Genomic DNA, 21,530 nt, shown 5'->3' on the forward strand with positions numbered 1-21,530 from the left:
CCTGTAGTTACAGCAGGAGACACGATGGTCAGAAATTAAAGAAAGCAACACCGACGAAGGTGGGATTCGAACCCACGCGTGCTATGCACAATGGATTAGCAGTCCATCGCCTTAACCTCTCGGCCACCTCGTCGTTTGTGGTTGTGTGTCGATAGCAATTTCAAAGAAGCAAACACTTTCAGAGCACAAAAGAAGGCTTTTCTGACTTGTGGGTCCTGTAGTTACAGCAGGAGACACGATGGTCAGAAATTAAAGAAAGCAACACCGACGAAGGTGGGATTCGAACCCACGCGTGCTATGCACAATGGATTAGCAGTCCATCGCCTTAACCTCTCGGCCACCTCGTCGTTTGTGGTTGTGTGTCGATAGCAATTTCAAAGAAGCAAACACTTTCAGAGCACAAAAGAAGGCTTTTCTGACTTGTGGGTCCTGTAGTTACAGCAGGAGACACGATGGTCAGAAATTAAAGAAAGCAACACCGACGAAGGTGGGATTCGAACCCACGCGTGCTATGCACAATGGATTAGCAGTCCATCGCCTTAACCTCTCGGCCACCTCATCAATTACAGTTGTGTGTCAATTGCGATTTCAAAGATGCAAACACTTTCACAGCACAAAAGGAGGCTTATCTGACTTGTGGGTCCTGTAGTTACAGCAGGAGACACGATGGTCAGAAATTAAAGAAAGCAACACCGACGAAGGTGGGATTCGAACCCACGCGTGCTATGCACAATGGATTAGCAGTCCATCGCCTTAACCTCTCGGCCACCTCGTCGTTTGTGGTTGTGTGTCAATAACAATTTCAAAGAAGCAAACACTTTCACAGCACAAAAGAAGGCTTTTCTGACTTGTGGGTCCTGTAGTTACAGCAGGAGACACGATGGTCAGAAATTAAAGAAAGCAACACCGACGAAGGTGGGATTCGAACCCACGCGTGCTATGCACAATGGATTAGCAGTCCATCGCCTTAACCTCTCGGCCACCTCATCAATTACAGTTGTGTGTCAATTGCGATTTCAAAGATGCAAACACTTTCACAGCACAAAAGGAGGCTTATCTGACTTGTGGGTCCTGTAGTTAGAGCAGGAGACACGATGGTCAGAAATTAAAGAAAGCAACACCGACGAAGGTGGGATTCGAACCCACGCGTGCTATGCACAATGGATTAGCAGTCCATCGCCTTAACCTCTCTGCCACCACGTCGTTTGTGGTTGTGTGTCGATAGCAATTTCAAAGAAGCAAACACTTTCAGAGCACAAAAGAAGGCTTTTCTGACTTGTGGGTCCTGTAGTTACAGCAGGAGACACGATGGTCAGAAATTAAAGAAAGCAACACCGACGAAGGTGGGATTTGAACCCACGCGTGCTATGCACAATGGATTAGCAGTCCATCGTCTTAACCTCTCGGCCACCTCATCTTTTGTGGTTGTGTGTCGATAGCAATTTCAAAGAAGCAAACACTTTCACAGCACAAAAGAAGGCTTTTCTGACTTGTGGGTCCTGTAGTTACAGCAGGAGACTCGATGGTCAGAAATTAAAGAAAGCAACACCGACGAAGGTGGGATTCGAACCCACGCGTGCTATGCACAATGGATTAGCAGTCCATCGCCTTAACCTCTCGGCCACCTCGTCGTTTGTGGTTGTGTGTCGATAGCAATTTCAAAGAAGCAAACACTTTCAGAGCACAAAAGAAGGCTTTTCTGACTTGTGGGTCCTGTAGTTACAGCAGGAGACACGATGGTCAGAAATTAAAGAAAGCAACACCGACGAAGGTGGGATTCGAACCCACGCGTGCTATGCACAATGGATTAGCAGTCCATCGCCTTAACCTCTCGGCCACCTCATCAATTACAGTTGTGTGTCAATTGCGATTTCAAAGATGCAAACACTTTCACAGCACAAAAGGAGGCTTATCTGACTTGTGGGTCCTGTAGTTACAGCAGGAGACACGATGGTCAGAAATTAAAGAAAGCAACACCGACGAAGGTGGGATTCGAACCCACGCGTGCTATGCACAATGGATTAGCAGTCCATCGCCTTAACCTCTCGGCCACCTCGTCGTTTGTGGTTGTGTGTCGATAGCAATTTCAAAGAAGCAAACACTTTCAGAGCACAAAAGAAGGCTTTTCTGACTTGTGGGTCCTGTAGTTACAGCAGGAGACACGATGGTCAGAAATTAAAGAAAGCAACACCGACGAAGGTGGGATTCGAACCCACGCGTGCTATGCACAATGGATTAGCAGTCCATCGCCTTAACCTCTCGGCCACCTCGTCGTTTGTGGTTGTGTGTCGATAGCAATTTCAAAGAAGCAAACACTTTCAGAGCACAAAAGAAGGCTTTTCTGACTTGTGGGTCCTGTAGTTACAGCAGGAGACACGATGATCAGAAATTAAAGAAAGCAACACCGACGAAGGTGGGATTCAAACCCACGCGTGCTATGCACAATGGATTAGCAGTCCATCGCCTTAACCTCTCGGCCACCTCTTCGTTTGTGGTTGTGTGTCAATTGCGATTTCAAAGATGCAAACACTTTCACAGCACAAAAGGAGGCTTATCTGACTTGTGGGTCCTGCACTTACATCAGGAGACAGGATTGTCAGAAATTAAAGAAAGCAACACCGACGAAGGTGGGATTCGAACCCACGCGTGCTATGCACAATGGATTAGCAGTCCATCGCCTTAACCTCTCGGCCACCTCATCAATTACAGTTGTGTGTCAATTGCGATTTCAAAGATGCAAACACTTTCACAGCACAAAAGGAGGCTTATCTGACTTGTGGGTCCTGTAGTTACAGCAGGAGACACGATGGTAAGAAATTAAAGAAAGCAACACCGACGAAGGTGGGATTCGAACCCACGCGTGCTATGCACAATGGATTAGCAGTCCATCGCCTTAACCTCTCGGCCACCTCGTCGTTTGTGGTTGTGTGTCGATAGCAATTTCAAAGAAGCAAACACTTTCAGAGCACAAAAGAAGGCTTTTCTGACTTGTGGGTCCTGTAGTTACAGCAGGAGACACGATGGTCAGAAATTAAAGAAAGCAACACCGACGAAGGTGGGATTCGAACCCACGCGTGCTATGCACAATGGATTAGCAGTCCATCGCCTTAACCTCTCGGCCACCTCGTCGTTTGTGGTTGTGTGTCGATAGCAATTTCAAAGAAGCAAACACTTTCACAGAACAAAAGAAGGCTTTTCTGACTTGTGGGTCCTGTAGTTACAGCAGGAGACACGATTGTCAGAAATTAAAGAAAGCAACACCGACGAAGGTGGGATTCGAACCCACGCGTGCTATGCACAATGGATTAGCAGTTCATCGCCTTAACCTCTCGGCCACCTCGTCGTTTGTGGTTGTGTGTCGATTGCGATTTCAAAGATGCAAACACTTTCACAGCACAAAAGGAGGCTTATCTGACTTGTGGGTCCTGTAGTTACAGCAGGAGACACGATGGTCAGAAATTAAAGAAAGCAACACCGACGAAGGTGGGATTCGAACCCACGCGTGCTATGCACAATGGATTAGCAGTCCATCGCCTTAACCTCTCGGCCACCTCGTCGTTTGTGGTTGTGTGTCGATAGCAATTTCAAAGAAGCAAACACTTTCACAGCACAAAAGAAGGCTTTTCTGACTTGTGGGTCCTGTAGTTACAGCAGGAGACACGATGGTCAGAAATTAAAGAAAGCAACACCGACGAAGGTGGGATTCGAACCCACGCGTGCTATGCACAATGGATTAGCAGTCCATCGCCTTAACCTCTCGGCCACCTCGTCGTTTGTGGTTGTGTGTCGATAGCAATTTCAAAGAAGCAAACACTTTCACAGAACAAAAGAAGGCTTTTCTGACTTGTGGGTCCTGTAGTTACAGCAGGAGACACGATTGTCAGAAATTAAAGAAAGCAACACCGACGAAGGTGGGATTCGAACCCACGCGTGCTATGCACAATGGATTAGCAGTTCATCGCCTTAACCTCTCGGCCACCTCGTCGTTTGTGGTTGTGTGTCGATTGCGATTTCAAAGATGCAAACACTTTCACAGCACAAAAGCAGCCGTATATGACTTGTGGGTCCTGCACTTACACCAGGAGAAACGATTGTCAGAAATTAAAGAAAGCAACACCGACGAAGGTGGGATTCGAACCCACGCGTGCTATGCACAATGGATTAGCAGTCCATTGCCTTAACCTCTCGGCCACCTCGTTGTTTGTGGTTGTGTGTCGATTGCGATTTCAAAGATGCAAACACTTTCACAGCACAAAAGGAGGCTTCTCTGACTTGTGGGTCCTGCACTTATAACAGGAGACACGATTGTCAGAAATTAAAGAAAGCAACACCGACGAAGGTGGGATTCGAACCCACGCGTGCTATGCACAATGGATTAGCAGTCCATCGCCTTAACCTCTCGGCCACCTCGTCCTTTGTGGTTGAGTGTCGATAGCATTTTCAAAGAAGCAAACACTTTCAGAGCACAAAAGAAGGCTTTTCTGACTTGTGGGTCCTGTAGTTACAGCAGGAGACACGATGGTCAGAAATTAAAGAAAGCAACACCCACGAAGGTGGGATTCGAACCCACGCGTGCTATGCACAATGGATTAGCAGTCCATTGCCTTAACCTCTCGACCACCTCTTCGTTTGTGGTTGTGTGTCAATTGCGATTTCAAAGATGCAAACACTTTCACAGCACAAAAGGAGGCTTATCTGACTTGTGGGTCCTGCACTTACATCAGGAGACAGGATTGTCAGAAATTAAAGAAAGCAACACCGACGAAGGTGGGATTCGAACAAACGCGTGCTATGCACAATGGATTAGCAGCCCATCGCCTTAACCTCTCGGCCACCTCATCAATTACAGTTGTGTGTCAATTGCGATTTCAAAGATGCAAACACTTTCACAGCACAAAAGGAGGCTTATTTGACTTGTGGGTCCTGTAGTTACAGCAGGAGACACGATGGTCAGAAATTAAAGAAAGCAACACCGACGAAGGTGGGATTCGAACCCACGCGTGCTATGCACAATGGATTAGCAGTCCATCGCCTTAACCTCTCGGCCACCTCGTCGTTTGTGGTTGTGTGTCGATAGCAATTTCAAAGAAGCAAACACTTTCACAGCACAAAAGAAGGCTTTTCTGACTTGTGGGTCCTGTAGTTACAGCAGGAGACACGATGGTCAGAAATTAAAGAAAGCAACACCGACGAAGGTGGGATTCGAACCCACGCGTGCTATGCACAATGGATTAGCAGTCCATTGCCTTAACCTCTCGGCCACCTCGTCGTTTGTGGTTGTGTGTCGATTGCGATTTCAAAGATGCAAACACTTTCACAGCACAAAAGCAGCCGTATATGACTTGTGGGTCCTGCACTTACACCAGGAGAAACGATTGTCAGAAATTAAAGAAAGCAACACCGACGAAGGTGGGATTCGAACCCACGCGTGCTATGCACAATGGATTAGCAGTCCATTGCCTTAACCTCTCGGCCACCTCGTTGTTTGTGGTTGTGTGTCGATTGCGATTTCAAAGATGCAAACACTTTCACAGCACAAAAGGAGGCTTCTCTGACTTGTGGGTCCTGCACTTATAACAGGAGACACGATTGTCAGAAATTAAAGAAAGCAACACCGACGAAGGTGGGATTCGAACCCACGCGTGCTATGCACAATGGATTAGCAGTCCATCGCCTTAACCTCTCGGCCACCTCGTCATTTGTGGTTGTGTGTCGATAGCAATTTCAAAGAAGCAAACACTTTCAGAGCACAAAAGAAGGCTTTTCTGACTTGTGGGTCCTGTAGTTACAGCAGGAGACACGATGGTCAGAAATTAAAGAAAGCAACACCGACGAAGGTGGGATTCGAACCCACGCGTGCTATGCACAATGGATTAGCAGTCCATCGCCTTAACCTCTCGGCCACCTCGTCCTTTGTGGTTGAGTGTCGATAGCATTTTCAAAGAAGCAAACACTTTCAGAGCACAAAAGAAGGCTTTTCTGACTTGTGGGTCCTGTAGTTACAGCAGGAGACACGATGGTCAGAAATTAAAGAAAGCAACACCCACGAAGGTGGGATTCGAACCCACGCGTGCTATGCACAATGGATTAGCAGTCCATTGCCTTAACCTCTCGACCACCTCTTCGTTTGTGGTTGTGTGTCAATTGCGATTTCAAAGATGCAAACACTTTCACAGCACAAAAGGAGGCTTATCTGACTTGTGGGTCCTGCACTTACATCAGGAGACAGGATTGTCAGAAATTAAAGAAAGCAACACCGACGAAGGTGGGATTCGAACAAACGCGTGCTATGCACAATGGATTAGCAGCCCATCGCCTTAACCTCTCGGCCACCTCATCAATTACAGTTGTGTGTCAATTGCGATTTCAAAGATGCAAACACTTTCACAGCACAAAAGGAGGCTTATTTGACTTGTGGGTCCTGTAGTTACAGCAGGAGACACGATGGTCAGAAATTAAAGAAAGCAACACCGACGAAGGTGGGATTCGAACCCACGCGTGCTATGCACAATGGATTAGCAGTCCATCGCCTTAACCTCTCGGCCACCTCGTCGTTTGTGGTTGTGTGTCGATAGCAATTTCAAAGAAGCAAACACTTTCACAGCACAAAAGAAGGCTTTTCTGACTTGTGGGTCCTGTAGTTACAGCAGGAGACACGATGGTCAGAAATTAAAGAAAGCAACACCGACGAAGGTGGGATTCGAACCCACGCGTGCTATGCACAATGGATTAGCAGTCCATTGCCTTAACCTCTCGGCCACCTCGTCGTTTGTGGTTGTGTGTCGATTGCGATTTCAAAGATGCAAACACTTTCACAGCACAAAAGCAGCCGTATATGACTTGTGGGTCCTGCACTTACACCAGGAGAAACGATTGTCAGAAATTAAAGAAAGCAACACCGACGAAGGTGGGATTCGAACCCACGCGTGCTATGCACAATGGATTAGCAGTCCATTGCCTTAACCTCTCGGCCACCTCGTTGTTTGTGGTTGTGTGTCGATTGCGATTTCAAAGATGCAAACACTTTCACAGCACAAAAGGAGGCTTCTCTGACTTGTGGGTCCTGCACTTATAACAGGAGACACGATTGTCAGAAATTAAAGAAAGCAACACCGACGAAGGTGGGATTCGAACCCACGCGTGCTATGCACAATGGATTAGCAGTCCATCGCCTTAACCTCTCGGCCACCTCGTCATTTGTGGTTGTGTGTCGATAGCAATTTCAAAGAAGCAAACACTTTCAGAGCACAAAAGAAGGCTTTTCTGACTTGTGGGTCCTGTAGTTACAGCAGGAGACACGATGGTCAGAAATTAAAGAAACCAACACCGACGAAGGTGGGATTCGAACCCACGCGTGCTATGCACAATGGATTAGCAGTCCATCGCCTTAACCTCTCGGCCACCTCGTCCTTTGTGGTTGAGTGTCGATAGCATTTTCAAAGAAGCAAACACTTTCAGAGCACAAAAGAAGGCTTTTCTGACTTGTGGGTCCTGTAGTTACAGCAGGAGACACGATGGTCAGAAATTAAAGAAAGCAACACCGACGAAGGTGGGATTCGAACCCACGCGTGCTATGCACAATGGATTAGCAGTCCATTGCCTTAACCTCTCGACCACCTCTTCGTTTGTGGTTGTGTGTCAATTGCGATTTCAAAGATGCAAACACTTTCACAGCACAAAAGGAGGCTTATCTGACTTGTGGGTCCTGCACTTACATCAGGAGACAGGATTGTCAGAAATTAAAGAAAGCAACACCGACGAAGGTGGGATTCGAACAAACGCGTGCTATGCACAATGGATTAGCAGCCCATCGCCTTAACCTCTCGGCCACCTCATCAATTACAGTTGTGTGTCAATTGCGATTTCAAAGATGCAAACACTTTCACAGCACAAAAGGAGGCTTATTTGACTTGTGGGTCCTGTAGTTACAGCAGGAGACACGATGGTCAGAAATTAAAGAAAGCAACACCGACGAAGGTGGGATTCGAACCCACGCGTGCTATGCACAATGGATTAGCAGTCCATCGCCTTAACCTCTCGGCCACCTCGTCGTTTGTGGTTGTGTGTCGATAGCAATTTCAAAGAAGCAAACACTTTCACAGCACAAAAGAAGGCTTTTCTGACTTGTGGGTCCTGTAGTTACAGCAGGAGACACGATGGTCAGAAATTAAAGAAAGCAACACCGACGAAGGTGGGATTCGAACCCACGCGTGCTATGCACAATGGATTAGCAGTCCATCGCCTTAACCTCTCGGCCACCTCGTCGTTTGTGGTTGTGTGTCGATAGCAATTTCAAAGAAGCAAACACTTTCACAGAACAAAAGAAGGCTTTTCTGACTTGTGGGTCCTGTAGTTACAGCAGGAGACACGATTGTCAGAAATTAAAGAAAGCAACACCGACGAAGGTGGGATTCGAACCCACGCGTGCTATGCACAATGGATTAGCAGTCCATCGCCTTAACCTCTCGGCCACCTCGTCGTTTGTGGTTGTGTGTCGATTGCGATTTCAAAGATGCAAACACTTTCACAGCACAAAAGGAGGCTTATCTGACTTGTGGGTCCTGTAGTTACAGCAGGAGACACGATGGTCAGAAATTAAAGAAAGCAACACCGACGAAGGTGGGATTCGAACCCACGCGTGCTATGCACAATGGATTAGCAGTCCATCGCCTTAACCTCTCGGCCACCTCGTCGTTTGTGGTTGTGTGTCGATAGCAATTTCAAAGAAGCAAACACTTTCACAGCACAAAAGAAGGCTTTTCTGACTTGTGGGTCCTGTAGTTACAGCAGGAGACACGATGGTCAGAAATTAAAGAAAGCAACACCGACGAAGGTGGGATTCGAACCCACGCGTGCTATGCACAATGGATTAGCAGTCCATCGCCTTAACCTCTCGGCCACCTCGTCGTTTGTGGTTGTGTGTCGATAGCAATTTCAAAGAAGCAAACACTTTCAGAGCACAAAAGAAGGCTTTTCTGACTTGTGGGTCCTGTAGTTACAGCAGGAGACACGATGGTCAGAAATTAAAGAAAGCAACACCGACGAAGGTGGGATTCGAACCCACGCGTGCTATGCACAATGGATTAGCAGTCCATCGCCTTAACCTCTCGGCCACCTTGTCGTTTGTGGTTGTGTGTCGATAGCAATTTCAAAGAAGCATACACTTTCAGAGCACAAAAGAAGGCTTTTCTGACTTGTGGGTCCTGTAGTTACAGCAGGAGACACGATGGTCAGAAATTAAAGAAAGCAACACCGACGAAGGTGGGATTCGAACCCACGCGTGCTATGCACAATGGATTAGCAGTCCATTGCCTTAACCTCTCGACCACCTCTTCGTTTGTGGTTGTGTGTCAATTGCGATTTCAAAGATGCAAACACTTTCACAGCACAAAAGGAGGCTTATCTGACTTGTGGGTCCTGCACTTACATCAGGAGACAGGATTGTCAGAAATTAAAGAAAGCAACACCGACGAAGGTGGGATTCGAACAAACGCGTGCTATGCACAATGGATTAGCAGCCCATCGCCTTAACCTCTCGGCCACCTCATCAATTACAGTTGTGTGTCAATTGCGATTTCAAAGATGCAAACACTTTCACAGCACAAAAGGAGGCTTATCTGACTTGTGGGTCCTGTAGTTACAGCAGGAGACACGATGGTCAGAAATTAAAGAAAGCAACACCGACGAAGGTGGGATTCGAACCCACGCGTGCTATGCACAATGGATTAGCAGTCCATCGCCTTAACCTCTCGGCCACCTCGTCGTTTGTGGTTGTGTGTCGATAGCAATTTCAAAGAAGCAAACACTTTCACAGCACAAAAGAAGGCTTTTCTGACTTGTGGGTCCTGTAGTTACAGCAGGAGACACGATGGTCAGAAATTAAAGAAAGCAACACCGACGAAGGTGGGATTCGAACCCACGCGTGCTATGCACAATGGATTAGCAGTCCATCGCCTTAACCTCTCGGCCACCTCGTCGTTTGTGGTTGTGTGTCGATAGCAATTTCAAAGAAGCAAACACTTTCACAGAACAAAAGAAGGCTTTTCTGACTTGTGGGTCCTGTAGTTACAGCAGGAGACACGATTGTCAGAAATTAAAGAAAGCAACACCGACGAAGGTGGGATTCGAACCCACGCGTGCTATGCACAATGGATTAGCAGTTCATCGCCTTAACCTCTCGGCCACCTCGTCGTTTGTGGTTGTGTGTCGATTGCGATTTCAAAGATGCAAACACTTTCACAGCACAAAAGCAGCCGTATATGACTTGTGGGTCCTGCACTTACACCAGGAGAAACGATTGTCAGAAATTAAAGAAAGCAACACCGACGAAGGTGGGATTCGAACCCACGCGTGCTATGCACAATGGATTAGCAGTCCATTGCCTTAACCTCTCGGCCACCTCGTTGTTTGTGGTTGTGTGTCGATTGCGATTTCAAAGATGCAAACACTTTCACAGCACAAAAGGAGGCTTCTCTGACTTGTGGGTCCTGCACTTATAACAGGAGACACGATTGTCAGAAATTAAAGAAAGCAACACCGACGAAGGTGGGATTCGAACCCACGCGTGCTATGCACAATGGATTAGCAGTCCATCGCCTTAACCTCTCGGCCACCTCGTCATTTGTGGTTGTGTGTCGATAGCAATTTCAAAGAAGCAAACACTTTCAGAGCACAAAAGAAGGCTTTTCTGACTTGTGGGTCCTGTAGTTACAGCAGGAGACACGATGGTCAGAAATTAAAGAAAGCAACACCGACGAAGGTGGGATTCGAACCCACGCGTGCTATGCACAATGGATTAGCAGTCCATCGCCTTAACCTCTCGGCCACCTCGTCCTTTGTGGTTGAGTGTCGATAGCATTTTCAAAGAAGCAAACACTTTCAGAGCACAAAAGAAGGCTTTTCTGACTTGTGGGTCCTGTAGTTACAGCAGGAGACACGATGGTCAGAAATTAAAGAAAGCAACACCGACGAAGGTGGGATTCGAACCCACGCGTGCTATGCACAATGAATTAGCAGTCCATCGCCTTAACCTCTCGGCCACCTCGTCGTTTGTGGTTGTGTGTCGATAGCAATTTCAAAGAAGCAAACACTTTCAGAGCACAAAAGAAGGCTTTTCTGACTTGTGGGTCCTGTAGTTACAGCAGGAGACACGATGGTTGGAAATTAAAGAAAGCAACACCGACGAAGGTGGGATTCGAACCCACGCGTGCTATGCACAATGGATTAGCAGTCCATCGCCTTAACCTCTCGGCCACCTTGTCGTTTGCGGTTGTGTGTCAATTGCGATTTCAAAGATGCAAACACTTTCACAGCACAAAAGGAGGCTTATCTGACTTGTGGGTCCTGCACTTACATCAGGAGACAGGATTGACAGAAATTAAAGAAAGCAACACCGACGAAGGTGGGATTCGAACCCACGCGTGCTATGCACAATGGATTAGCAGTCCATCGCCTTAACCTCTCGGCCACCTCATCAATTACAGTTGTGTGTCAATTGCGATTTCAAAGATGCAAACACTTTCACAGCACAAAAGGAGGCTTATCTGACTTGTGGGTCCTGTAGTTAGAGCAGGAGACACGATGGTCAGAAATTAAAGAAAGCAACACCGACGAAGGTGGGATTCGAACCCACGCGTGCTACGCACAATGGATTAGCAGTCCATCGCCTTAACCTCTCGGCCACCTCGTCGTTTGTGGTTGTGTGTCGATAGCAATTTCAAAGAAGCAAACACTTTCACAGCACAAAAGAAGGCTTTTCTGACTTGTGGGTCCTGTAGTTACAGCAGGAGACACGATGGTCAGAAATTAAAGAAAGCAACACCGACGAAGGTGGGATTCGAACCCACGCGTGCTATGCACAATGGATTAGCAGTCCATCGCCTTAACCTCTCGGCCACCTCGTCGTTTGTGGTTGTGTGTCGATAGCAATTTCAAAGAAGCAAACACTTTCAGAGCACAAAAGAAGGCTTTTCTGACTTGTGGGTCCTGTAGTTACAGCAGGAGACACGATGGTCAGAAATTAAAGAAAGCAACACCGACGAAGGTGGGATTCGAACCCACGCGTGCTACGCACAATGGATTAGCAGTCCATCGCCTTAACCTCTCGGCCACCTCGTCGTTTGTGGTTGTGTGTCGATAGCAATTTCAAAGAAGCAAACACTTTCAGAGCACAAAAGAAGGCTTTTCTGACTTGTGGGTCCTGTAGTTACAGCAGGAGACACGATGGTCAGAAATTAAAGAAAGCAACACCGACGAAGGTGGGATTCGAACCCACGCGTGCTATGCACAATGGATTAGCAGTCCATCGCCTTAACCTCTCGGCCACCTCATCAATTACAGTTGTGTGTCAATTGCGATTTCAAAGATGCAAACACTTTCACAGCACAAAAGGAGGCTTATCTGACTTGTGGGTCCTGTAGTTACAGCAGGAGACACGATGGTCAGAAATTAAAGAAAGCAACACCGACGAAGGTGGGATTCGAACCCACGCGTGCTATGCACAATGGATTAGCAGTCCATCGCCTTAACCTCTCGGCCACCTCATCAATTACAGTTGTGTGTCAATTGCGATTTCAAAGATGCAAACACTTTCACAGCACAAAAGGAGGCTTATCTGACTTGTGGGTCCTGTAGTTAGAGCAGGAGACACGATGGTCAGAAATTAAAGAAAGCAACACCGACGAAGGTGGGATTCGAACCCACGCGTGCTATGCACAATGGATTAGCAGTCCATCGCCTTAACCTCTCTGCCACCACGTCGTTTGTGGTTGTGTGTCGATAGCAATTTCAAAGAAGCAAACACTTTCAGAGCACAAAAGAAGGCTTTTCTGACTTGTGGGTCCTGTAGTTACAGCAGGAGACACGATGGTCAGAAATTAAAGAAAGCAACACCGACGAAGGTGGGATTTGAACCCACGCGTGCTATGCACAATGGATTAGCAGTCCATCGTCTTAACCTCTCGGCCACCTCATCTTTTGTGGTTGTGTGTCGATAGCAATTTCAAAGAAGCAAACACTTTCAGAGCACAAAAGAAGGCTTTTCTGACTTGTGGGTCCTGTAGTTACAGCAGGAGACACGATGGTCAGAAATTAAAGAAAGCAACACCGACGAAGGTGGGATTCGAACCCACGCGTGCTATGCACAATGGATTAGCAGTCCATCGCCTTAACCTCTCGGCCACCTCGTCGTTTGTGGTTGAGTGTCGATAGCAATTTCAAAGAAGCAAACACTTTCAGAGCACAAAAGAAGGCTTTTCTGACTTGTGGGTCCTGTAGTTACAGCAGGAGACACGATGGTCAGAAATTAAAGAAAGCAACACCGACGAAGGTGGGATTCGAACCCACGCGTGCTATGCACAATGGATTAGCAGTCCATCGCCTTAACCTCTCGGCCACCTCATCAATTACAGTTGTGTGTCAATTGCGATTTCAAAGATGCAAACACTTTCACAGCACAAAAGGAGGCTTATCTGACTTGTGGGTCCTGTAGTTACAGCAGGAGACACGATGGTCAGAAATGAAAGAAAGCAACACCGACGAAGGTGGGATTCGAACCCACGCGTGCTATGCACAATGGATTAGCAGTCCATCGCCTTAACCTCTCGGCCACCTCGTCGTTTGTGGTTGTGTGTCGATAGCAATTTCAAAGAAGCAAACACTTTCACAGCACAAAAGAAGGCTTTTCTGACTTGTGGGTCCTGTAGTTACAGCAGGAGACTCGATGGTCAGAAATTAAAGAAAGCAACACCGACGAAGGTGGGATTCGAACCCACGCGTGCTATGCACAATGGATTAGCAGTCCATCGCCTTAACCTCTCGGCCACCTCGTCGTTTGTGGTTGTGTGTCGATAGCAATTTCAAAGAAGCAAACACTTTCAGAGCACAAAAGAAGGCTTTTCTGACTTGTGGGTCCTGTAGTTACAGCAGGAGACACGATGGTCAGAAATTAAAGAAAGCAACACCGACGAAGGTGGGATTCGAACCCACGCGTGCTATGCACAATGGATTAGCAGTCCATCGCCTTAACCTCTCGGCCACCTCGTCGTTTGTGGTTGTGTGTCGATAGCAATTTCAAAGAAGCAAACACTTTCACAGCACAAAAGAAGGCTTTTCTGACTTGTGGGTCCTGTAGTTACAGCAGGAGACACGATGGTCAGAAATTAAAGAAAGCAACACCGACGAAGGTGGGATTCGAACCCACGCGTGCTATGCACAATGGATTAGCAGTCCATCGCCTTAACCTCTCGGCCACCTCATCAATTACAGTTGTGTGTCAATTGCGATTTCAAAGATGCAAACACTTTCACAGCACAAAAGGAGGCTTATCTGACTTGTGGGTCCTGTAGTTAGAGCAGGAGACACGATGGTCAGAAATTAAAGAAAGCAACACCGACGAAGGTGGGATTCGAACCCACGCGTGCTATGCACAATGGATTAGCAGTCCATCGCCTTAACCTCTCTGCCACCACGTCGTTTGTGGTTGTGTGTCGATAGCAATTTCAAAGAAGCAAACACTTTCAGAGCACAAAAGAAGGCTTTTCTGACTTGTGGGTCCTGTAGTTACAGCAGGAGACACGATGGTCAGAAATTAAAGAAAGCAACACCGACGAAGGTGGGATTTGAACCCACGCGTGCTATGCACAATGGATTAGCAGTCCATCGTCTTAACCTCTCGGCCACCTCATCTTTTGTGGTTGTGTGTCGATAGCAATTTCAAAGAAGCAAACACTTTCAGAGCACAAAAGAAGGCTTTTCTGACTTGTGGGTCCTGTAGTTACAGCAGGAGACACGATGGTCAGAAATTAAAGAAAGCAACACCGACGAAGGTGGGATTCGAACCCACGCGTGCTATGCACAATGGATTAGCAGTCCATCGCCTTAACCTCTCGGCCACCTCGTCGTTTGTGGTTGAGTGTCGATAGCAATTTCAAAGAAGCAAACACTTTCAGAGCACAAAAGAAGGCTTTTCTGACTTGTGGGTCCTGTAGTTACAGCAGGAGACACGATGGTCAGAAATTAAAGAAAGCAACACCGACGAAGGTGGGATTCGAACCCACGCGTGCTATGCACAATGGATTAGCAGTCCATCGCCTTAACCTCTCGGCCACCTCATCAATTACAGTTGTGTGTCAATTGCGATTTCAAAGATGCAAACACTTTCACAGCACAAAAGGAGGCTTATCTGACTTGTGGGTCCTGTAGTTACAGCAGGAGACACGATGGTCAGAAATGAAAGAAAGCAACACCGACGAAGGTGGGATTCGAACCCACGCGTGCTATGCACAATGGATTAGCAGTCCATCGCCTTAACCTCTCGGCCACCTCGTCGTTTGTGGTTGTGTGTCGATAGCAATTTCAAAGAAGCAAACACTTTCACAGCACAAAAGAAGGCTTTTCTGACTTGTGGGTCCTGTAGTTACAGCAGGAGACTCGATGGTCAGAAATTAAAGAAAGCAACACCGACGAAGGTGGGATTCGAACCCACGCGTGCTATGCACAATGGATTAGCAGTCCATCGCCTTAACCTCTCGGCCACCTCATCAATTACAGTTGTGTGTCAATTGCGATTTCAAAGATGCAAACACTTTCACAGCACAAAAGGAGGCTTATCTGACTTGTGGGTCCTGTAGTTACAGCAGGAGACACGATGGTCAGAAATGAAAGAAAGCAACACCGACGAAGGTGGGATTCGAACCCACGCGTGCTATGCACAATGGATTAGCAGTCCATCGCCTTAACCTCTCGGCCACCTCGTCGTTTGTGGTTGTGTGTCGATAGCAATTTCAAAGAAGCAAACACTTTCACAGCACAAAAGAAGGCTTTTCTGACTTGTGGGTCCTGTAGTTACAGCAGGAGACTCGATGGTCAGAAATTAAAGAAAGCAACACCGACGAAGGTGGGATTCGAACCCACGCGTGCTATGCACAATGGATTAGCAGTCCATCGCCTTAACCTCTCGGCCACCTCGTCGTTTGTGGTTGTGTGTCGATAGCAATTTCAAAGAAGCAAACACTTTCAGAGCACAAAAGAAGGCTTTTCTGACTTGTGGGTCCTGTAGTTACAGCAGGAGACACGATGGTCAGAAATTAAAGAAAGCAACACCGACGAAGGTGGGATTCGAACCCACGCGTGCTATGCACAATGGATTAGCAGTCCATCGCCTTAACCTCTCGGCCACCTCGTCGTTTGTGGTTGTGTGTCGATAGCAATTTCAAAGAAGCAAACACTTTCACAGCACAAAAGAAGGCTTTTCTGACTTGTGGGTCCTGTAGTTACAGCAGGAGACACGATGGTCAGAAATTAAAGAAAGCAACACCGACGAAGGTGGGATTCGAACCCACGCGTGCTATGCACAATGGATTAGCAGTCCATCGCCTTAACCTCTCGGCCACCTCATCAATTACAGTTGTGTGTCAATTGCGATTTCAAAGATGCAAACACTTTCACAGCACAAAAGGAGGCTTATCTGACTTGTGGGTCCTGTAGTTAGAGCAGGAGACACGATGGTCAGAAATTAAAGAAAGCAACACCGACGAAGGTGGGATTCGAACCCACGCGTGCTATGCACAATGGATTAGCAGTCCATCGCCTTAACCTCTCTGCCACCACGTCGTTTGTGGTTGTGTGTCGATAGCAATTTCAAAGAAGCAAACACTTTCAGAGCACAAAAGAAGGCTTTTCTGACTTGTGGGTCCTGTAGTTACAGCAGGAGACACGATGGTCAGAAATTAAAGAAAGCAACACCGACGAAGGTGGGATTTGAACCCACGCGTGCTATGCACAATGGATTAGCAGTCCATCGTCTTAACCTCTCGGCCACCTCATCTTTTGTGGTTGTGTGTCGATAGCAATTTCAAAGAAGCAAACACTTTCAGAGCACAAAAGAAGGCTTTTCTGACTTGTGGGTCCTGTAGTTACAGCAGGAGACACGATGGTCAGAAATTAAAGAAAGCAACACCGACGAAGGTGGGATTCGAACCCACGCGTGCTATGCACAATGGATTAGCAGTCCATCGCCTTAACCTCTCGGCCACCTCGTCGTTTGTGGTTGAGTGTCGATAGCAATTTCAAAGAAGCAAACACTTTCAGAGCACAAAAGAAGGCTTTTCTGACTTGTGGGTCCTGTAGTTACAGCAGGAGACACGATGGTCAGAAATTAAAGAAAGCAACACCGACGAAGGTGGGATTCGAACCCACGCGTGCTATGCACAATGGATTAGCAGTCCATCGCCTTAACCTCTCGGCCACCTCATCAATTACAGTTGTGTGTCAATTGCGATTTCAAAGATGCAAACACTTTCACAGCACAAAAGGAGGCTTATCTGACTTGTGGGTCCTGTAGTTACAGCAGGAGACACGATGGTCAGAAATGAAAGAAAGCAACACCGACGAAGGTGGGATTCGAACCCACGCGTGCTATGCACAATGGATTAGCAGTCCATCGCCTTAACCTCTCGGCCACCTCGTCGTTTGTGGTTGTGTGTCGATAGCAATTTCAAAGAAGCAAACACTTTCACAGCACAAAAGAAGGCTTTTCTGACTTGTGGGTCCTGTAGTTACAGCAGGAGACTCGATGGTCAGAAATTAAAGAAAGCAACACCGACGAAGGTGGGATTCGAACCCACGCGTGCTATGCACAATGGATTAGCAGTCCATCGCCTTAACCTCTCGGCCACCTCGTCGTTTGTGGTTGTGTGTCGATAGCAATTTCAAAGAAGCAAACACTTTCAGAGCACAAAAGAAGGCTTTTCTGACTTGTGGGTCCTGTAGTTACAGCAGGAGACACGATGGTCAGAAATTAAAGAAAGCAACACCGACGAAGGTGGGATTCGAACCCACGCGTGCTATGCACAATGGATTAGCAGTCCATCGCCTTAACCTCTCGGCCACCTCATCAATTACAGTTGTGTGTCAATTGCGATTTCAAAGATGCAAACACTTTCACAGCACAAAAGGAGGCTTATCTGACTTGTGGGTCCTGTAGTTACAGCAGGAGACACGATGGTCAGAAATTAAAGAAAGCAACACCGACGAAGGTGGGATTCGAACCCACGCGTGCTATGCACAATGGATTAGCAGTCCATCGCCTTAACCTCTCGGCCACCTCGTCGTTTGTGGTTGTGTGTCGATAGCAATTTCAAAGAAGCAAACACTTTCACAGCACAAAAGAAGGCTTTTCTGACTTGTGGGTCCTGTAGTTACAGCAGGAGACTCGATGGTCAGAAATTAAAGAAAGCAACACCGACGAAGGTGGGATTCGAACCCACGCGTGCTATGCACAATGGATTAGCAGTCCATCGCCTTAACCTCTCGGCCACCTCGTCGTTTGTGGTTGTGTGTCGATAGCAATTTCAAAGAAGCAAACACTTTCAGAGCACAAAAGAAGGCTTTTCTGACTTGTGGGTCCTGTAGTTACAGCAGGAGACACGATGGTCAGAAATTAAAGAAAGCAACACCGACGAAGGTGGGATTCGAACCCACGCGTGCTATGCACAATGGATTAGCAGTCCATCGCCTTAACCTCTCGGCCACCTCATCAATTACAGTTGTGTGTCAATTGCGATTTCAAAGATGCAAACACTTTCACAGCACAAAAGGAGGCTTATCTGACTTGTGGGTCCTGTAGTTACAGCAGGAGACACGATGGTCAGAAATTAAAGAAAGCAACACCGACGAAGGTGGGATTCGAACCTACGCGTGCTATGCACAATGGATTAGCAGTCCATCGCCTTAACCTCTCGGCCACCTCGTCGTTTGTGGTTGTGTGTCGATAGCAATTTCAAAGAAGCAAACACTTTCAGAGCACAAAAGAAGGCTTTTCTGACTTGTGGGTCCTGTAGTTACAGCAGGAGACACGATGGTCAGAAATTAAAGAAAGCAACACCGACGAAGGTGGGATTCGAACCCACGCGTGCTATGCACAATGGATTAGCAGTCCATCACCTTAACCTCTCGGCCACCTCGTCGTTTGTGGTTGTGTGTCAATTGCGATTTCAAAGATGCAAACACTTTCACAGCACAAAAGGAGGCTTATCTGACTTGTGGGTCCTGCACTTACATCAGGAGACAGGATTGTCAGAAATTAAAGAAAGCAACAGCGACGAAGGTGGGATTCGAACCCACGCGTGCTATGCACAATGGATTAGCAGTCCATCGCCTTAACCTCTCGGCCACCTCATCAATTACAGTTGTGTGTCAATTGCGATTTCAAAGATGCAAACACTTTCACAGCACAAAAGGAGGCTTATCTGACTTGTGGGTCCTGTAGTTACAGCAGGAGACACGATGGTCAGAAATGAAAGAAAGCAACACCGACGAAGGTGGGAATCGAACCCACGCGTGCTATGCACAATGGATTAGCAGTCCATCGCCTTAACCTCTCGGCCACCTCGTCGTTTGTGGTTGTGTGTCGATAGCAATTTCAAAGAAGCAAACACTTTCACAGCACAAAAGAAGGCTTTTCTGACTTGTGGGTCCTGTAGTTACAGCAGGAGACACGATGGTCAGAAATTAAAGAAAGCAACACCGACGAAGGTGGGATTCGAACCCACGCGTGCTATGCACAATGGATTAGCAGTCCATCGCCTTAACCTCTCGGCCACCTCGTCGTTTGTGGTTGTGTGTCGATAGCAATTTCAAAGAAGCAAACACTTTCAGAGCACAAAAGAAGGCTTTTCTGACTTGTGGGTCCTGTAGTTACAGCAGGAGACACGATGGTCAGAAATTAAAGAAAGCAACACCGACGAAGGTGGGATTCGAACCCACGCGTGCTATGCACAATGGATTAGCAGTCCATCGCCTTAACCTCTCGGCCACCTCATCAATTACAGTTGTGTGTCAATTGCGATTTCAAAGATGCAAACACTTTCACAGCACAAAAGGAGGCTTATCTGACTTGTGGGTCCTGTAGTTACAGCAGGAGACACGATGGTCAGAAATTAAAGAAAGCAACACCGACGAAGGTGGGATTCGAACCCACGCGTGCTATGCACAATGGATTAGCAGTCCATCGCCTTAACCTCTCGGCCACCTCGTCGTTTGTGGTTGTGTGTCGATAGCAATTTCAAAGAAGCAAACACTTTCACAGCACAAAAGAAGGCTTTTCTGACTTGTGGGTCCTGTAGTTACAGCAGGAGACACGATGGTCAGAAATTAAAGAAAGCAACACCGACGAAGGTGGGATTCGAACCCACGCGTGCTATGCACAATGGATTAGCAGTCCATCGCCTTAACCTCTCGGCCACCTCGTCGTTTGTGGTTGTGTGTCGATAGCAATTTCAAAGAAGCAAACACTTTCAGAGCACAAAAGAAGGCTTTTCTGACTTGTGGGTCCTGTAGTTACAGCAGGAGACACGATGGTCAGAAATTAAAGAAAGCAACACCGACGAAGGTGGGATTCGAACCCACGCGTGCTATGCACAATGGATTAGCAGTCCATCGCCTTAACCTCTCGGCCACCTCGTCGTTTGTGGTTGTGTGTCGATAGCAATTTCAAAGAAGCAAACACTTTCAGAGCACAAAAGAAGGCTTTTCTGACTTGTGGGTCCTATAGTTACAGCAGGAGACACGATGGTCAGAAATTAAAGAAAGCAACACCGACGAAGGTGGGATTCGAACCCACGCGTGCTATGCACAATGGATTAGCAGTCCATCGCCTTAACCTCTCGGCCACCTCTTCGTTTGTGGTTGTGTGTCAATTGCGATTTCAAAGATGCAAACACTTTCACAGCACAAAAGGAGGCTTATCTGACTTGTGGGTCCTGCACTTACATCAGGAGACAGGATTGTCAGAAATTAAAGAAAGCAACACCGACGAAGGTGGGATTCGAACCCACGCGTGCTATGCACAATGGATTAGCAGTCCATCGCCTTAACCTCTCGGCCACCTCATCAATTACAGTTGTGTGTCAATTGCGATTTCAAAGATGCAAACACTTTCACAGCACAAAAGGAGGCTTATCTGACTTGTGGGTCCTGTAGTTACAGCAGGAGACACGATGGTAAGAAATTAAAGAAAGCAACACCGACGAAGGTGGGATTCGAACCCACGCGTGCTATGCACAATGGATTAGCAGTCCATCGCCTTAACCTCTCGGCCACCTCGTCGTTTGTGGTTGTGTGTCGATAGCAATTTCAAAGAAGCAAACACTTTCACAGCACAAAAGAAGGCTTTTCTGACTTGTGGGTCCTGTAGTTACAGCAGGAGACACGATGGTCAGAAATTAAAGAAAGCAACACCGACGAAGGTGGGATTCGAACCCACGCGTGCTATGCACAATGGATTAGCAGTCCATCGCCTTAACCTCTCGGCCACCTCGTCGTTTGTGGTTGTGTGTCGATAGCAATTTCAAAGAAGCAAACACTTTCACAGAACAAAAGAAGGCTTTTCTGACTTGTGGGTCCTGTAGTTACAGCAGGAGACACGATTGTCAGAAATTAAAGAAAGCAACACCGACGAAGGTGGGATTCGAACCCACGCGTGCTATGCACAATGGATTAGCAGTTCATCGCCTTAACCTCTCGGCCACCTC

At 47.2% G+C, this 21,530-nt stretch overlaps 48 non-coding genes across 48 annotated transcripts; all 48 read right to left on the reverse strand.

Moving 5' to 3' along the window:
- Window positions 1-51: 51 nt before the first annotated feature.
- trnas-gcu (transfer RNA serine (anticodon GCU)) lies at window positions 52-133 on the reverse strand. The gene has a single exon. It is a non-coding gene; the product is annotated as a tRNA-Ser (tRNA).
- A 132-nt stretch (window positions 134-265) lies between these two features.
- Window positions 266-347, reverse strand: trnas-gcu (transfer RNA serine (anticodon GCU)). Its single transcript has one exon. It is a non-coding gene; the product is annotated as a tRNA-Ser (tRNA).
- A 346-nt stretch (window positions 348-693) lies between these two features.
- Window positions 694-775, reverse strand: trnas-gcu (transfer RNA serine (anticodon GCU)). The gene has a single exon. It is a non-coding gene; the product is annotated as a tRNA-Ser (tRNA).
- A 774-nt stretch (window positions 776-1,549) lies between these two features.
- Window positions 1,550-1,631, reverse strand: trnas-gcu (transfer RNA serine (anticodon GCU)). Its single transcript has one exon. It is a non-coding gene; the product is annotated as a tRNA-Ser (tRNA).
- A 346-nt stretch (window positions 1,632-1,977) lies between these two features.
- On the reverse strand, window positions 1,978-2,059 carry trnas-gcu (transfer RNA serine (anticodon GCU)). Its single transcript has one exon. It is a non-coding gene; the product is annotated as a tRNA-Ser (tRNA).
- A 132-nt stretch (window positions 2,060-2,191) lies between these two features.
- trnas-gcu (transfer RNA serine (anticodon GCU)) lies at window positions 2,192-2,273 on the reverse strand. The gene has a single exon. It is a non-coding gene; the product is annotated as a tRNA-Ser (tRNA).
- A 560-nt stretch (window positions 2,274-2,833) lies between these two features.
- On the reverse strand, window positions 2,834-2,915 carry trnas-gcu (transfer RNA serine (anticodon GCU)). Its single transcript has one exon. It is a non-coding gene; the product is annotated as a tRNA-Ser (tRNA).
- A 132-nt stretch (window positions 2,916-3,047) lies between these two features.
- Window positions 3,048-3,129, reverse strand: trnas-gcu (transfer RNA serine (anticodon GCU)). Its single transcript has one exon. It is a non-coding gene; the product is annotated as a tRNA-Ser (tRNA).
- A 346-nt stretch (window positions 3,130-3,475) lies between these two features.
- trnas-gcu (transfer RNA serine (anticodon GCU)) lies at window positions 3,476-3,557 on the reverse strand. Its single transcript has one exon. It is a non-coding gene; the product is annotated as a tRNA-Ser (tRNA).
- A 132-nt stretch (window positions 3,558-3,689) lies between these two features.
- trnas-gcu (transfer RNA serine (anticodon GCU)) lies at window positions 3,690-3,771 on the reverse strand. Its single transcript has one exon. It is a non-coding gene; the product is annotated as a tRNA-Ser (tRNA).
- A 560-nt stretch (window positions 3,772-4,331) lies between these two features.
- On the reverse strand, window positions 4,332-4,413 carry trnas-gcu (transfer RNA serine (anticodon GCU)). The gene has a single exon. It is a non-coding gene; the product is annotated as a tRNA-Ser (tRNA).
- Window positions 4,414-4,973: 560 nt separating this feature from the next.
- trnas-gcu (transfer RNA serine (anticodon GCU)) lies at window positions 4,974-5,055 on the reverse strand. Its single transcript has one exon. It is a non-coding gene; the product is annotated as a tRNA-Ser (tRNA).
- A 560-nt stretch (window positions 5,056-5,615) lies between these two features.
- On the reverse strand, window positions 5,616-5,697 carry trnas-gcu (transfer RNA serine (anticodon GCU)). The gene has a single exon. It is a non-coding gene; the product is annotated as a tRNA-Ser (tRNA).
- A 132-nt stretch (window positions 5,698-5,829) lies between these two features.
- Window positions 5,830-5,911, reverse strand: trnas-gcu (transfer RNA serine (anticodon GCU)). The gene has a single exon. It is a non-coding gene; the product is annotated as a tRNA-Ser (tRNA).
- A 560-nt stretch (window positions 5,912-6,471) lies between these two features.
- Window positions 6,472-6,553, reverse strand: trnas-gcu (transfer RNA serine (anticodon GCU)). The gene has a single exon. It is a non-coding gene; the product is annotated as a tRNA-Ser (tRNA).
- A 560-nt stretch (window positions 6,554-7,113) lies between these two features.
- On the reverse strand, window positions 7,114-7,195 carry trnas-gcu (transfer RNA serine (anticodon GCU)). The gene has a single exon. It is a non-coding gene; the product is annotated as a tRNA-Ser (tRNA).
- Window positions 7,196-7,327: 132 nt separating this feature from the next.
- trnas-gcu (transfer RNA serine (anticodon GCU)) lies at window positions 7,328-7,409 on the reverse strand. Its single transcript has one exon. It is a non-coding gene; the product is annotated as a tRNA-Ser (tRNA).
- A 560-nt stretch (window positions 7,410-7,969) lies between these two features.
- trnas-gcu (transfer RNA serine (anticodon GCU)) lies at window positions 7,970-8,051 on the reverse strand. The gene has a single exon. It is a non-coding gene; the product is annotated as a tRNA-Ser (tRNA).
- Window positions 8,052-8,183: 132 nt separating this feature from the next.
- trnas-gcu (transfer RNA serine (anticodon GCU)) lies at window positions 8,184-8,265 on the reverse strand. The gene has a single exon. It is a non-coding gene; the product is annotated as a tRNA-Ser (tRNA).
- Window positions 8,266-8,397: 132 nt separating this feature from the next.
- trnas-gcu (transfer RNA serine (anticodon GCU)) lies at window positions 8,398-8,479 on the reverse strand. Its single transcript has one exon. It is a non-coding gene; the product is annotated as a tRNA-Ser (tRNA).
- Window positions 8,480-8,611: 132 nt separating this feature from the next.
- trnas-gcu (transfer RNA serine (anticodon GCU)) lies at window positions 8,612-8,693 on the reverse strand. The gene has a single exon. It is a non-coding gene; the product is annotated as a tRNA-Ser (tRNA).
- A 132-nt stretch (window positions 8,694-8,825) lies between these two features.
- trnas-gcu (transfer RNA serine (anticodon GCU)) lies at window positions 8,826-8,907 on the reverse strand. Its single transcript has one exon. It is a non-coding gene; the product is annotated as a tRNA-Ser (tRNA).
- A 774-nt stretch (window positions 8,908-9,681) lies between these two features.
- trnas-gcu (transfer RNA serine (anticodon GCU)) lies at window positions 9,682-9,763 on the reverse strand. The gene has a single exon. It is a non-coding gene; the product is annotated as a tRNA-Ser (tRNA).
- Window positions 9,764-9,895: 132 nt separating this feature from the next.
- On the reverse strand, window positions 9,896-9,977 carry trnas-gcu (transfer RNA serine (anticodon GCU)). Its single transcript has one exon. It is a non-coding gene; the product is annotated as a tRNA-Ser (tRNA).
- Window positions 9,978-10,537: 560 nt separating this feature from the next.
- On the reverse strand, window positions 10,538-10,619 carry trnas-gcu (transfer RNA serine (anticodon GCU)). The gene has a single exon. It is a non-coding gene; the product is annotated as a tRNA-Ser (tRNA).
- Window positions 10,620-10,751: 132 nt separating this feature from the next.
- Window positions 10,752-10,833, reverse strand: trnas-gcu (transfer RNA serine (anticodon GCU)). The gene has a single exon. It is a non-coding gene; the product is annotated as a tRNA-Ser (tRNA).
- A 988-nt stretch (window positions 10,834-11,821) lies between these two features.
- Window positions 11,822-11,903, reverse strand: trnas-gcu (transfer RNA serine (anticodon GCU)). Its single transcript has one exon. It is a non-coding gene; the product is annotated as a tRNA-Ser (tRNA).
- Window positions 11,904-13,105: 1,202 nt separating this feature from the next.
- On the reverse strand, window positions 13,106-13,187 carry trnas-gcu (transfer RNA serine (anticodon GCU)). Its single transcript has one exon. It is a non-coding gene; the product is annotated as a tRNA-Ser (tRNA).
- Window positions 13,188-13,533: 346 nt separating this feature from the next.
- Window positions 13,534-13,615, reverse strand: trnas-gcu (transfer RNA serine (anticodon GCU)). Its single transcript has one exon. It is a non-coding gene; the product is annotated as a tRNA-Ser (tRNA).
- Window positions 13,616-13,747: 132 nt separating this feature from the next.
- trnas-gcu (transfer RNA serine (anticodon GCU)) lies at window positions 13,748-13,829 on the reverse strand. The gene has a single exon. It is a non-coding gene; the product is annotated as a tRNA-Ser (tRNA).
- A 132-nt stretch (window positions 13,830-13,961) lies between these two features.
- trnas-gcu (transfer RNA serine (anticodon GCU)) lies at window positions 13,962-14,043 on the reverse strand. Its single transcript has one exon. It is a non-coding gene; the product is annotated as a tRNA-Ser (tRNA).
- A 774-nt stretch (window positions 14,044-14,817) lies between these two features.
- Window positions 14,818-14,899, reverse strand: trnas-gcu (transfer RNA serine (anticodon GCU)). The gene has a single exon. It is a non-coding gene; the product is annotated as a tRNA-Ser (tRNA).
- Window positions 14,900-15,245: 346 nt separating this feature from the next.
- On the reverse strand, window positions 15,246-15,327 carry trnas-gcu (transfer RNA serine (anticodon GCU)). The gene has a single exon. It is a non-coding gene; the product is annotated as a tRNA-Ser (tRNA).
- Window positions 15,328-15,673: 346 nt separating this feature from the next.
- On the reverse strand, window positions 15,674-15,755 carry trnas-gcu (transfer RNA serine (anticodon GCU)). Its single transcript has one exon. It is a non-coding gene; the product is annotated as a tRNA-Ser (tRNA).
- A 132-nt stretch (window positions 15,756-15,887) lies between these two features.
- Window positions 15,888-15,969, reverse strand: trnas-gcu (transfer RNA serine (anticodon GCU)). The gene has a single exon. It is a non-coding gene; the product is annotated as a tRNA-Ser (tRNA).
- Window positions 15,970-16,101: 132 nt separating this feature from the next.
- On the reverse strand, window positions 16,102-16,183 carry trnas-gcu (transfer RNA serine (anticodon GCU)). The gene has a single exon. It is a non-coding gene; the product is annotated as a tRNA-Ser (tRNA).
- A 774-nt stretch (window positions 16,184-16,957) lies between these two features.
- trnas-gcu (transfer RNA serine (anticodon GCU)) lies at window positions 16,958-17,039 on the reverse strand. The gene has a single exon. It is a non-coding gene; the product is annotated as a tRNA-Ser (tRNA).
- A 346-nt stretch (window positions 17,040-17,385) lies between these two features.
- On the reverse strand, window positions 17,386-17,467 carry trnas-gcu (transfer RNA serine (anticodon GCU)). Its single transcript has one exon. It is a non-coding gene; the product is annotated as a tRNA-Ser (tRNA).
- Window positions 17,468-17,599: 132 nt separating this feature from the next.
- On the reverse strand, window positions 17,600-17,681 carry trnas-gcu (transfer RNA serine (anticodon GCU)). Its single transcript has one exon. It is a non-coding gene; the product is annotated as a tRNA-Ser (tRNA).
- A 346-nt stretch (window positions 17,682-18,027) lies between these two features.
- Window positions 18,028-18,109, reverse strand: trnas-gcu (transfer RNA serine (anticodon GCU)). Its single transcript has one exon. It is a non-coding gene; the product is annotated as a tRNA-Ser (tRNA).
- Window positions 18,110-18,241: 132 nt separating this feature from the next.
- On the reverse strand, window positions 18,242-18,323 carry trnas-gcu (transfer RNA serine (anticodon GCU)). The gene has a single exon. It is a non-coding gene; the product is annotated as a tRNA-Ser (tRNA).
- Window positions 18,324-19,311: 988 nt separating this feature from the next.
- On the reverse strand, window positions 19,312-19,393 carry trnas-gcu (transfer RNA serine (anticodon GCU)). The gene has a single exon. It is a non-coding gene; the product is annotated as a tRNA-Ser (tRNA).
- A 132-nt stretch (window positions 19,394-19,525) lies between these two features.
- Window positions 19,526-19,607, reverse strand: trnas-gcu (transfer RNA serine (anticodon GCU)). The gene has a single exon. It is a non-coding gene; the product is annotated as a tRNA-Ser (tRNA).
- A 346-nt stretch (window positions 19,608-19,953) lies between these two features.
- On the reverse strand, window positions 19,954-20,035 carry trnas-gcu (transfer RNA serine (anticodon GCU)). Its single transcript has one exon. It is a non-coding gene; the product is annotated as a tRNA-Ser (tRNA).
- A 132-nt stretch (window positions 20,036-20,167) lies between these two features.
- trnas-gcu (transfer RNA serine (anticodon GCU)) lies at window positions 20,168-20,249 on the reverse strand. The gene has a single exon. It is a non-coding gene; the product is annotated as a tRNA-Ser (tRNA).
- Window positions 20,250-20,381: 132 nt separating this feature from the next.
- On the reverse strand, window positions 20,382-20,463 carry trnas-gcu (transfer RNA serine (anticodon GCU)). Its single transcript has one exon. It is a non-coding gene; the product is annotated as a tRNA-Ser (tRNA).
- Window positions 20,464-21,023: 560 nt separating this feature from the next.
- On the reverse strand, window positions 21,024-21,105 carry trnas-gcu (transfer RNA serine (anticodon GCU)). Its single transcript has one exon. It is a non-coding gene; the product is annotated as a tRNA-Ser (tRNA).
- A 132-nt stretch (window positions 21,106-21,237) lies between these two features.
- On the reverse strand, window positions 21,238-21,319 carry trnas-gcu (transfer RNA serine (anticodon GCU)). The gene has a single exon. It is a non-coding gene; the product is annotated as a tRNA-Ser (tRNA).
- Window positions 21,320-21,530: the final 211 nt, after the last annotated feature.

This window comes from Brachyhypopomus gauderio, unplaced genomic scaffold, assembly GCF_052324685.1.
Source record: "Brachyhypopomus gauderio isolate BG-103 unplaced genomic scaffold, BGAUD_0.2 sc63, whole genome shotgun sequence".
Taxonomy (NCBI): domain Eukaryota; kingdom Metazoa; phylum Chordata; class Actinopteri; order Gymnotiformes; family Hypopomidae; genus Brachyhypopomus; species Brachyhypopomus gauderio.